Here is a 13,985-nt window from a genome sequence, read left to right on the forward strand (position 1 = left end):
TAAGGAATATTAAGATATATTTTGGCCAATTTTCAGCTACAAAGAGCAGGGTCAGCCCTTACCCCAGCCATTTCACTGACAGTGAGCAGCTCCTTTCCCACTTTTTCCAGTTCACTGTACTTGAGCTTGGCCGCTTCGAGTCGCTTCTTGGCATCCTCAAGCTCTGTCTCCAATGATGCCGCCTTGCTCTCAGCTTTGCTTAGATTCCTGGCACAAGAAGAATCACACGGTCACAACACACTCGCTTACATCGGCTTGCAGATATAGAGCTCCTCACTCGCTTGCCGTGAGTGAGGAGCTCCTTGTAGTATGAAAATTCGCATGCCGGTTTTTTACTGCCACTTATTTGGTCAGCAAACTAAGAAGAATTAAGCCCTGTGTCTTGAAGAGACTAAAAGCTGATTACACTTTCAGAAATACCGTAAAACCTCGTTAATTCGACCCCCTTTGATTGAGGAAAATTGGATAATTCGGACTCATCCTCTGGTCCCAGCAGGCGCATGCATTATTTAATGCAATCAAACTGCCGTTCATTCGGACGTACTTCGACAAACATTGGTTAATTCTGATCACTCTCGGAGCTCGGTGAGCACTCAGCTCCCCAAATGTGCGACACAAATGAGCAAAAAACGCTGCTAACATCCAACTGAAACGAAGTGATGGAGTCTGCATCGCCATAGGCATCAGTGGAAATCGTATGTGAATGACAGCAATGCCGGAATGCTTCGTGCCTATCTGTGCCTTTAAAGCCGTTAAAGTTGCGTTTCCCGCCACAACTAACACCATGTTTGCCGTGTGTCTTCATAACTGTGTAGGCGCCATTATTAATCGCGTCGATAGCCACCACAGTTTCGTCCACAATGGTTGTGGCAGGCAGTAGTTTCGGTTTTATTTGGTGCACACGTCAGCCACGTGTCTTTAGAACTGAAAGATCGTCATCCATGATCGTGTACACAGCGGCCAGTTTCCTCCGCAGCGTTTGTCGCAAACAGTAGTTTCGGTTTGACTTGTTCATCCATGTAGCCATCCAGGAGTGTGTCGATTAGCCGCCACGATATCGTCCGCAATTGCAGCAGTGAGTGAGTATGAACTTTATTAAGGTCCTGAGGAGAAAGAATAAATGGTAGCTTTGTTTTGACTCAGTGCAAAGCTGTTGAAGATGAAGAGCACCGGCTACATTGTGAGGGAGGCGCGATCTTTTGGCGGCCAACTCACCGGTGAAAAAATAATCAGGATGAGTGTGCTGCGTGACTCAGATGAAGGCACATGCCACGGCCACGCTGTGAAGGAAGTTGCGAGGCCATCACTGCTGCGAAAGCCAATCAGTCACGAGATGACGAGAATTGCAGCTTCAGCACTGCTTTTGAGCAAAATAGAAACAGGATTTGATCATTCTTCAGTCAATAAAAGTGTGTCAACATAGTAAGCACTTGTTTGTTTTCTGGATACCCTCGATGACATTCGGGATAATTCGGACATTTTTTTCGGTCCCATGAAATTCGAATTAACGTAGTTTCAAGCCAGTAATGAAGTGAAAAGAAAAGCAACACCCCTCATTGCGATCCATGGATAACAACACCCCGTTTATGACACCTGTATGTTAAAATGAATAGGAATGATTGAAGCAACACTCATGAGAAACGCCAAGTCAACTTATACAGGTACAGCATCCTATCAAAACTGAATATGCCTTTTCTTGGAAGAATAATATTGTTTACCAGCAGAGGTATTGCTTTGCTGGCCTGTTTGAATGCATCATTGTTGCATTTTTCCCAAGTAGCGTGTACGCTTTTGCTGAAAATTTGATATATTGAAGTTATTGTCATGTTGGGGCAACATTATACAGTGACGTTGACATATTCCAGATGTGCCCTCTAACCAGGGTTCGTACAGGTTTCCAAGAAAAAAAAATTCAAGGACTTTTCAAGGACCTTTTAGAAAATTTTAATATTTAATATGGTAGTTCACATTTATTGGTCAGAGCAAAGTGACTTCACTAGTGCACGTACAGTTTCATTGGAACTAGATGAAATTCTGAAGCTCAAAGCAGGTCTTTCTGTTTCTTTTCTATTTGCATCTTAATGCTGCCGGTTCTTCAGCCTTCGCTTTTGCAGTCTTTCTCAAGCTGTTTGATTTCTCCATGTGCGTGATGTCACCAGTTCTCTCCACCTTTTCTGCATATCCATCTGCAGAAGCCGTTAAATCGGCAACAACTGCCTCAAGCTTCTTTTCTTTGTCCGCAACCGTTTAACTTCTTCCACGATTGTGTGCCTTTTTGTCTGCTTTGAGTTTTTCCTGGTACCGCTTCTTTTCTGATTCCAAGTGTGGCACTGTAATGCTGCCTCGTTGCAGGACACACCTATCCTGAGTTCTTTTGTTATTGGGAAACATTCAAAATTGACCTGCCCTGTCCACTGTTACATATGATACGCTGTGAAAATGTATGACAAACCTTTCAGATTCTCTACGGAGATCTGGCGGTTGATGTTGCTTGCCATGGCTCAAATAAGCAACATCCTGATGGCTTTCCACAGCTCTTTGTAGGAGGGATTGAAGCTCAGGAGGTCATGAAGAACTCATCCAGCCTGCTAAGGCTCCTCTCAAACAGGCGAAGCTCGTGCTTTACCTCTGCAGTAACTCAGTGTATTCTACCATTACACATTCCTGTTGGCAGTCACTCAGTCCTTCCTGCCATGGTCAAGACGTCCAACACCTTCCTTAGGCCCACAAGGCACTGATCCGGCTTTGGAGCACATGAGCCGGGGGTCTAGAGAAGCCAGGTTTCTACGATTGATGATTCAAGGAGACTTCGTTCAGTATTTTCTTGGTCACAGCTGCCAAAAATAGTTACACTCCATTCTGAATTGAAATGTATCCTTTGCACTTGCCCTTGAATTTTTCAGTGCTTGTTCACATTTGGGGCCAATATCCACTTTTTCAAGTGGAGAGTGATTATCAGGTTATCAACGTCTACCCTGAGCAAACCACCAATCCCTGCCAATGAAGACAACAATGAAGCCTTCATGAATTCACAAGGAGCTTCCGCACAACACACTCAAGGTCTCTAGCAAGAAAGAAGATCATTAGCTTGTTGGACTGGTAGTCTTTCAAGAATGGCTGAAGAATGGAAGCAACACTGAGAGCGAAGTTCGGTTTTGCCAGCGTCAAGGAATCACGACAAAAGCTGTACACATTTCCAAATGATGCACACTTTGGTAAGCTCACCTGCTTACTCCTTGCAGACTCCACGTATTTCTTATGTCATTCCAAAGAAGCAAAGCTCTTTCAATGACAATTGTGTTTTCAACCCCATCGATGAGACACAAACTATAGTGAAAATGTTCCTGGTTAGTCACCGTTGAAAAATCTCCCTTCATGCTGGTGAGTCCTTGGAAAAGTGCACTCAGGCTTTGAAAGCAGAACGTCAATGCCCCACTTGCTGGCTCCTACCCCTGCCCTGTAAGCATTGTGGATGGTATGAAGGCCACAAGTCCCCAAGTCAACACATTGGACTGATGGGTTTCCTGCAAGTGCACTTGCATATTCCTGAAGAACTTCAGGCTAACGTTCGGCCCATCCATCGAGATCTGAAGAATCTTGCCGAGTGGCAAAGGCTCCAAACCACTTAGAAGTATTCCCTGAATGTCCTCTGCCGTGGAATGCCCCATAAAAGCGGATGTGTAATATCTGGTGGCGACGTGTGACGAGTCCCCATAGTGCACATGCACGTCCCTTTGCTTCTCTTGTAAGAAGTCATTCGCTGACTAGTCAAAAAGCACGACGTAATAGACTTCTGTACCTCTTGTTGCAAGGACGACAAAAAAAATGGCCTGAGTACATGGCATGCAACATACGCGCATTTTTTTTCTCAGCAGGAAAACGATTTCGCCACGTCGCTGTCGGGAAACATCTGCTTGAAGAAGTCGCCGGTTTGTGCGGATGATCTGTACGAGTAGTGGGAGGTAATCACTTTCAATGTCCACAGAATTTCTGCATCGGTAACCACCTCGTGTGACTTGCAGGTGCTGTTTAGATGAGTCGCCTGCGATGGAGCCAACCCAGTGGACTCCTCGCTTGTGCTTGGTGCCAGGTAGTTCTGTATAGAGTTTCCAGCTGCCATTTGCACGATTCCACAGTGCTTTGCACTTTTTGTGTGGCTTCTGAAAGCAGATTTGCCCATAGAAGGTCTTTCTGCAGGATGTGCATTTCGCGCGGTGGCGGTCTGATATATCCGGCGCAACCCAAAGTTTGTAATCGTCGTTGCTGAGCCAAGTGCTTTGGAATTTAATTGCCCAGGCATTATTCTGAACTACCGTAAAATTCCAAGCAAGCACCCTCCCTGTGCAAGAGCCCCCCCCCCTAACTGCCCTGCTAATTTCAAGTGTCCGTGCCGTTCCGGGAAAGTGCCCCCCCCCCCGCTCCGCACCCACACTGGCCTGCCAAATCCAGGCCACGAAAATGATGGCAAATTCGGCAAATCGCACCGGTGCGCATCAGGGTGCACCGATGAGCCATTTGATCGAATCATGGTTGCACCCGGGCGCCCCAGTGGACGCATGTGCGCATCGGGGCGAACTGCGGCTGGCGGTCTGTACTTCATGGACTGCCGGCGAGACCTGCCTCTCGCACAGACGATTTCGCTGCGGCAGAGCAATGGTCCCTAACATTGCCGGTAATTTCGACTTGCTTGAGGGGGGGGCGCTTGCTCGAAATTTTACTGTATGCGCACCACAACCGAAATGACGGAAAAAGCAAACAAATCATCGACGGCGCCGGAGTGAGCACGCACAGATAAACACAGCACAATGTGGCCAACAGAGAACGCTCAGGCTATGAGGCTGTACCTGTTGCTAGTGGGTTGCCAATAAAAACCAGCCCAAGGTGAACCCCCCCCCCCCCCAAAAGTGAAATAATACCAAATTCAACTGTTAAGATTCATGTAACTGCTTTTTTGTCACAAATACACATGATGTCACAACTTGTTTTTTCCGAGGAGGTCGAGGTGCTCTAGCCTGATTGTGGCCAACAACTTATGGCTTTTGGCCAACCCCAAAGTTGATGCAAGCCAGAGGGGAAAAAAATTGCGTGGCAGAAACGCGCTCGCCTCTTCATCGCGCAAGAAGTTGACTTCGCGGTCCCCGCATTGCGGAAAGCAATAAAGTTTGCTGGGACCACCCTCAACCGCAATATAATGTGAGTCACACTGTCGGACCCCGTGAAAACCCAAGAATTCAAGGGTTCTCAAGGACGGAAAAGAAATTCCAGGACTTTCAAGGCCTTGAAAACGGAACTTTCAACTTCAGGGGTTTTCAAGGATTTCAAAGACCTGTGCGCACCCTAACACTCCATACTGACATTTCTCTTTTTTGTTTTTTAATTAAGGAGTACGTTGGAAGCAGCATAGTGATAACGAAGCAGCTTCATACCGCTCTGAAGCTTTGATGCTGGACTGCGCCCTTGTGATCTCCATCGAGGCAGCATCCAGTTGCTTTGTGATGCTTTCCACCTTTTGCTGAACTGAGCCCATGCACTTTCCGGTGATTTCCATGATTTTAGCGTGAAGTCTACGGGCAAAACAGTTCATCAGGAGCAAGAAAGGTCAACATTTGCAACGCCAACACAGACAGGCTATAACACAACTGTCTTTTTTTCCACTTACTACACTCAAGAAAAACAAGAAGCACATGTTTTACAACAGGACACAATGTAAACATTTTATAGCACTACCAAAGTTCATGTTAGAGATGCAGCCTTTCGTTAAAAGAGATTGCACGACCATAGCTGAGTACAGGACACTTAGTTGGTGTCCTGTTGTGTCTGCAGTGTTTGAAATTGAAAGCAGGACCCCCCCCCCCCCCCCCCCCCGAAAACTTATCTTCAATTTCCAGAGCTTTCCAATGCAGTTACACAGGCACGAAACGACCCAGCTACATCTATTGAACACACACATAACTGCACTAATTTGTCAACACTTACTCCAGAACTTTGTTTTCCATTTTGTTCCATGATGCCATGCTTGGTCATACTCTGCAAAGAACAATAATAATTGTGTAGTACTATGCAATGCGTAAAATGACACAGCAATAGCTGCAAATCTGCTTCCTAGGAAACTATTTTGATGGATTGATTCTTTTGGCACAAGGGCCATAATAACAAATTTTCAATTGCACGTGAACAATGGATTAATGTGGCAGTAAAAGGGACTAAAAGGAGGTTTTACGAGCATGTTCAACTTCCACTGTTTGTTGCAGTAAATAAAGCTAATCCTTGCATAAACTTCATCCACATCCAGTGAAGCAAGGAAAACATGTTTCTAAAGCAGATTTCTAAGAAACAGGTTTTCCAATTACACAGGTGATAAAAAAATAATGCAACCACATTTGATGGATAACCGTTAGCCATAGTAAGGGAACATTGAACTCAAAACAATGTTGTGACCAAGTGAAAATAAACTTTCAACATGTCAGGCTCTCCACAAAACCCATGTTTGTGTGGGCTACTGAGTGTTACATAAATAGGGGCGTCAGGCATACACAGCGGTCTCTGCTAAACCACTGGCTCATACACACTGATTTTGCTTGGGCAAGTAGCATCTTGTAATGAATTACATATTTACCTGCATAATGAACGCAATTGTGTAATGAATGCACCCCCACATTTCAAATCAAGAAGTGTGTTCTTTCTTTTCTTTGCATAATGAACGCACCCTGGACTTCCTGCCATAAAGTAGGAGAGACAATTTGGCGTCTGATGATATGGCATCCGGATGGTACGATTGTATTGGACACCGAATCGTACCGTGCTCCTAATTTTATTGCGATAGCAATCATATGGACAGTCCAGGCGCATTTTTGCCGTCGGCGCCGACGATTGCGGCTCAATTTCACGTGTTCGAGGGAGGGAAAGAGGGTAGGAAACGCACCGTATTCCATCGCATGCATGGCGTCGGAGGGAGGGAGGGGGGACAGCGCAGTAACCACGCGCCCTATCTTGAAAGCAATCTGCATTGGGGGCTGAGTCCAGGTGCGATGGCGGCTTATACCTTTGTGTGTGCTCCGTTCTCGTCGCTCAGTTTGAATTAAGCAATACACGGCACGAAGGTCACTTCGCTTGCTGGTTTAGCTGCACTTGCTCACACCAGCGTTTTAACAGCGACTGTCCACGGTCATCGAGTGTGATGTTTTCATGTTTGCCTGTGCACGCTGACACCACGCTTGTGAATTTACATAGTTAGCGAATGCTTGAAAGTTTATATGGCCAATAAAACTACTATCATCACTTCGTATAGCAGTCTACGCCTTTGCCATCGCAATCGATGGTTTGCCTTTCGGGTGAAACTGCAACTTTTTTAGAGGTGGCTGCGGAAAAAAATATTGCTCAAAATGTTGCCCCGCATAATCAATGCCCTCAACTTTGCGCATATTTTTTGGGCAAAAATTGTGTTCATTAGGCGAGTAAATACGGCAGTTTAATGCCATGTCGTAGAGGCATTACTCACAAGGTTTGCCTGCAATAAATCCAAAGTGGCATAGCCTTAGGCGACGCATTTAATGGTTTTCGATTTCCCTACAACACATATTATGAGTGGTGTAGCAGACACCTACTTTCGATTTATTGGAGATGAAACTGGGGGTAAATATTGCTCATAAAGTGTATTAAACCAAACTGTCTGTAAAATGCAAACCCTGCACAAATTTAGCAAATATAAGTGAGTGGTTTAGCTGTAAGAATTACCTACACCTGTGATCAAAGGTATGCAGACCACAGGTGTCTCAGGAAAGAAAGAAAGAAAGAAAGAAAAAAAATTTGTTCCTTATTACAGTGCTATCCCGATAACTCAAAATCTCTTAATTTGAATTGATGGATAATTCGAACTGCTCTGTTAGTCCCGGCAAAGTGCTGCGTATTTGAATAAAGAAAAACTGCGAATTCAAAACCCAGAAACTGCGGAATGGTTATTTTGAACAATATTTCTCACTCCCATGGACCACTTTTTGAACAAACTCGATCCAAAGGCGAAGGTTCAATGCTCATGCCTTAAAAATGACGAGCAAAAACACACGGTAATCCAAGATCGAACTGGAGCAAGTACAGCAGCGTGCGCCCTCCTATCCCATCTGGCTTAAAAGGACCAGAAATGAGCCCCCAGCATGAGCTTGGTTACGTCACCATGCACCTCCACCTCTCTTAACATACACTTAATCACATTAACGTGCTTGATCACGTCATCTTTAACATTTGGCACGCAGGACGGCCAAATCAAACAACCATCCCTATCGCTCACCCTCGCACATTTTCCCTCACACCCACAGAAACCACATGCGAGACGCGATCTTATCTCACTTGGACTTTACACAGAACCTAGGCTTCTTCTGGCACATGTTGAGCAGATAGAGAAAATAAGACTTTTTCAATGCGAGCTCAGTGATGGTTATGGTTTAGCGTGCAGTACCGCACCGTTGATTCGGATGCTATATTTATTTTTTTTTATAGATACTGCCAGCCCTTACACAGGGCTATAGCAGGAGTGGAATACAAACATTAACAAAACAAATGTTTTGTACATTGAAAATTAACACACAAAGGGACAATAAAATAAAATAACACCAAGAGTCATATAAGCAGATAACAGCATTAACCGCAGAAGAGCACATAGAGACGAAGAAAAGTATATTACTTATAAACAAGGATATCTTCTGTGTTTTGTGAAAAAATCAATTTATGAGGATGAAACACCTTCTTCCGACAGGGAGTTCCATTCTTTGATAGTTCTTGGGAAAAAAATACTTAAAACAATCGGTATGAATAACAGGAGAACAAATAAACATTGAATGACGGTGTCTAGTGGTTTCACCGTAAAGAATTTCAAGAATGTCTGCATACATAATATAAACATGATTATGAATTATTAGGTCAAGATATTTAAGTCTTTCATATTTAGTTCTAGGCTGTAATGTGGGCAGTTCTGCCAGTATGCAAAGTTGAGAAGGGTCCCTTCGCCAATATTTATTGGTGAATCTGACTGCCAGATGCTCTATTTTTCAGTTTTTGATATATTATAGCACTGAAGGGATCCCAGACAACCTTTGCATATTCAGTTATAGATCTAATTGGTATTTTATATGCTAGACGTTTTGTTTCCCGAGTTATGAATGGTAAACTAGGCCTCACACACCAGAGGGACTTATCGGCCTTGGCACAACATTATCTATATGGTGGTTCCAGCGAAGATCACTTGTGAAAATCACGCCAAGGTACTTATGCTGCTCAACTCTGTAGGTTCCTTATTACAGTTAAACCTGCTTATAACAAACCTCCATATAATGAATTCCTGGATATAATGAAGTTTTTCTATTCCCCGCCGTTACTCTTAAACCTGCTTATAACAAACCTCCATATAATGAATTCCTGGATATAATGAAGTTTTTCTATTCCCCGCCGTTACTCTATAGAAGCACATGTATTTGAGACCTCTAGTAACGAAGTGGCAGCAGGAGATCTCAAAATAACGAATTTTCCCCGCCAACAACCTAGAGATTTCGCCCTAAATTTTGTCATTTTGCGCGAGCAGCAACCAGAAGCATCTTCTCAGCCGCGGCGGAATGCAAAGCGCGGCGGCAGCGCACTCTAATTGACGGCGACTGCGAGGCGAGAGCATGCGTGCGTGCGCGTGAGCATGTGCGAGGCGGCCTGCATGCCCCGACCGGGCGATCTTGCCGCCACGGGCATGATTTTCCCCCCTCCCTTCATTCAAACCTGATCCTGCCGCTTGCTGCAGCTGGCCTAGCCCGCCAAGCTGGCACTCTTCTTTTCACTTGATGTTGCCGAAGAAAAAAAAATTTTTTTCAACGTGCTGGCAGCCCCACTCTTGGTTACTGCGCAAGTCTCTGCGCTTCACTTCACTAACCTGACACTAGGTGACACTATACGACGCCATCATGTTGCTCGCTCTTTGTTTCCGACGCCTCGCACTTGTGCGAAACGACACGCGTCCATGGAACTTTTTTGTTCATCGCAACTTTAGTGTATTGGGAGCAAATCTTGAGTGATAGTTGTATTTCTGGTATGAAAGCATGAAGTGCATGGTACTGTAAAGGATTTTTTCCCTCTCTTTTGGTCACGGAAAACGGGTGCGCGTTACGATCGAGGGCACGTTAGAATAGAGTAAATACGGTAAGCGTTTCTTTTTCGAATTTTCATGCTGAACCTGCATATAACGAAGCTATTCGGAAATTTGTCAACTTCGTTATATCCAGGTTTAACTGTATTAATAAAATAAGAGTAGTTTAAATATTTCAACTTTCTAGAGACTGCCATAACTACATTTTTTAGCGGGTTTAACATCATTTGCTATTCATCCACACCATCTCTTTATCGTCTGTAAATTTCCGTGTAATTTATCCTGGTCACTTACTGTTTCTATTTTATTGTATATAATGCAATCACCTGCAAAAGCCTGATAGAAACGTCTATGTCAATCAGGAGGTCATTGACAAATAGAGGAATAAAAGGGGGCCCAAAACACTGCCTTGGGGCACTCCCAACTTAACAGACGAAATCTGAGACCTTGAATAACTAATTTTGACATATTGCTTGCGAGAAGAAAATAGGAGAATAATTTTGTAATAGTAGCATTTTTGAACATCAATTTTTCTTAGCAGTTTATGGTGAGACACTATCAAACGCCTTCGCGAGGTCCATGAAGACCATATCTGTCTCTCCCCGAAAGGTACGGTAATAGTTTCTTAAAGATCATGGGCTAATTCGATGAGCTGAGATGTTGTGTATAGGCCTTGACGAAAGCCATGTTTGTAGTTAGATAGGTTATATTCATTTATATAACTTGGGAGATGTTTTGAGATATGTTCAAGGTACTATTAATTGCTACAGGGCGATAGTTTGCCAAATTGTCAGCACTGCCGCTTTTGAGGATACAAAGCAGTTTAGCTTGCTTTCACACTTTTGGTAAAAAAACACTATGAAGTGAAGACCGAAGAATTAATGCAAGATACAGTAAAACCTCGATAATTCGAACTCGGTTAATTCGAAATTTCAGTTAATTCGAAGAATTTGAGCGGTCCCATCATTCTCAATGCAAATTCTACCGGATAATTTGAATGGCCCGCGCGGCTCTATTCGGATAATTCGAAGTTTCCGGCTAGTAGCAACATGCGGCGGTTAGGTTAAGGCGCTCAGTACTGTCTCCAACCGATTTTCCGAGCTCGTGGGGACTGAAAAATAGTCCAGAAAACTCGTTCGGCTGAAAAAAAGTTATTAGTGCGGCTTAAAAAAAACAAAAAAAAAACTCTAATAATGCCCTGCCTCATACTACGCTTGGAGGGGATCGGCTTGCTTGGATTTGCGCAGCAATGACATCGTCTCCATGTACAGTCGACACGAACGTCACCGCGTTGGCGATCTCCGCCAACGGAGTTCGCCATGAAGATCCAAGAAACGAGCTTCGCACTGCTTAGCTCTCGTGAAGGTACAGGAGGTAGTGCCGATCACTGAGACATGGGTCTCCTAGACACCTGCTCAGTGTACACGCCACGTCAAAAATAGCAACCGAAACTTGAGAGAGAGAAAAAAAACTCACTGAATTAACAAGCGTGGTGTCAGTGCGCACGAACGAGCGCGGCCGCCGCAGCGAGCGAAGGTTCGTGCAGTCTATCGTGTCAACGGAAAATGAGCGGCGAGAGCACAGTGCATACAAAAGGTCAGAGCCGTCTGGAGATTGCTTTCAAGATACGGTGCGCGCGAGAAACCGCTCCGGCGCTAAGTACGCAGTTGTTAGAAGAGTAGAAGTCCCTCCCATACCTCCACGGCCTTTCGCACGAGGGAGGAAGTCGTGTTTACGCTCCGCCGTGCGTTCGCTCTCCATGAAAGCGCGCATCCTCCGCGCGCTGTCACTCGCACATACGACGGGCGCGCGGCGATGATTTTATCGCTCTAGGACTTTGTATGGAACCTCAGGGCGTCGATGCCGATGGCGAAAATCCGTTTAAAGTGTCCATATAATTGCTGTTGTAATAAAAAAACATCCCACAATAAATGGTTACACGATAGTGCTGAGCGCATATAAGAAAAAAGAAAAGAGTACTCTGGACGTTTTGTCAGCCAAGGAAAGCGGGCATGGCCTCCGAGACTGGAGGATTGCGCGAGCTCTCTATTGATAGCGCGCGTTCCAATCTGGAGGCTATAAAGCGAGCCACTGGAATCCAAGCCAGTGCAAATCCAACATGGCGGCCTTGGGTAGCGCGGCTCGGAAAGAGCGATTTAGTCCGCAAAATCGAACTTGGGGTCTCAATTCATCCGAAAAATTGGGTGCGAAAATGCATGAACTCAATGGGAACCCTGACGGTGCATTTTTGAAGTCCGGAATATCCAGAAAGTCCAAATTTTTGGAGTCAAGCACCACCACGCCCGCTTTCGCGGCAGTTATCGATTCCGAACATCGTCCCAACTTTGTTGAATGCAGTGCGGGTGATATTTGTATGCTACGTTTTTTGAGCCAGCTGGAGAGCATGGCACTAGGGGCGGTGGAACCAGCGCGCCAAGTAATCCCGCATCGGATCGGTGATTACATTGAGTAATTTTTCTCGGACATGGGAATATAGGTGATTTCTTTTTGCGGCAAGTTCTTGCTTTTTTTTTTATTATTCATTACCGCTTATTCATGACCGCTTAATTCGAAGAATTTTCGTGGTCCGGCGGCCTTCGAATTATTGAGGTTTTACTGTATTTAGAATTCCATATGGCGTATCGATAAAGAAACTTCCTTAGTTCGAACTCCGTTTCAGTCAAATAAATTTGCAGTCCCCCGTTGAGTTCGAATTAACGAGATTCTACTGCATGCACAAATGAGAAATGACAGGTGCATTGGGCATTTTTGTGAAGTTTGCACCACACTTAAGGCTTAGCTTCAAAGAAATTCACTGTTTTCCCGGAACCTGTGGTACGTACACTTTTGATTGAGGGAGTACACTCGGCACTGGTATTTATGTGACGCTCAGTAGTATATTGTTTTGACTGGGCCATGACAACTCCCCCGACCTCGAATAACTTGATTTTCACTTACTTCAAACACACTGGCAATTCCTAGCGAGAAAGCATGGAAGGACACTCCTTTAGTTCGCAGGCAAAAGCAAGCCACTTTGGTTTATTCAACCCCCTCCGACACCCTCTGAGCCGCGCAAGGGTTACTAAACTTCAATACAGGAGGAATCGGCAGACAGCATGGACCTTCTGAGGTGGCGACAGTGATAGCAGCACTTGTCTTGTAGTGATACTAGTGACGATCTGCACTGTGCCCCGAGTGGTGTCTCAATTTGAGGATTTTGCAAGGGCTGAGACAGTGTCGAGACCCGTGGGCCACTGGCCCATGACGACTGTAAGTTAAATACTGTATAAAGTAGTCTTTAAAACCTTAAAAAGTAGTTATTCAACCAAACAAATGTAATCTGTAATTTCGCTGCCATTGTTAATTCGACCTTTCGGATAACTCCGTCCCTAAGGGTGCAATTAACAGGAGTCAAAAGTATTAAAAAGAAACACATATCAAGCTAGACAGAAGGCAGGCATACCTTTCTTGTAGGCAGCAAGCCTTTTCCTCCTTTGGGCAAGCTGCTTCTGTCCGGAGCGACTTGATAACTTCTGCTTCTGTTCAGCCAACTGACTGGTAAGTGACATTTGCTGCGCTTCAGCTCTGTAGTATATCTTGGAATGTCACAGTGTAGCACACAAATTGTAGAACCCCGAAGATTTTACATTTTGACGGAAGAAGCACAGCATGCAGAATACATAGTTTAGATGTAGCTGGCATGTAAAGCTGTAGACACGTGCTGCTGCATGTGTCACCCTTATAGCCCTTGCCACCTGCCAGTCCCAAGTAACATGTGCGCCACCACCATTTTATGAAAACTTTGTCATGGACACAAGGAAGAACTGATCGACACAGGCACTAACTTTACTGTCAACTCAACTGT

The 13,985-nt window shown here is 44.7% G+C and overlaps 1 pseudogene; it reads right to left on the minus strand.

The window, feature by feature from the left end:
• LOC119435171 (structural maintenance of chromosomes protein 4-like) overlaps positions 1-13,985 on the minus strand; it is a 74,979-nt pseudogene that overhangs the window by 14,157 nt on the left and 46,837 nt on the right.

The sequence above is a fragment of the Dermacentor silvarum genome, unplaced genomic scaffold (genome assembly GCF_013339745.2).
Source record: "Dermacentor silvarum isolate Dsil-2018 unplaced genomic scaffold, BIME_Dsil_1.4 Seq496, whole genome shotgun sequence".
Classification (NCBI taxonomy): domain Eukaryota; kingdom Metazoa; phylum Arthropoda; class Arachnida; order Ixodida; family Ixodidae; genus Dermacentor; species Dermacentor silvarum.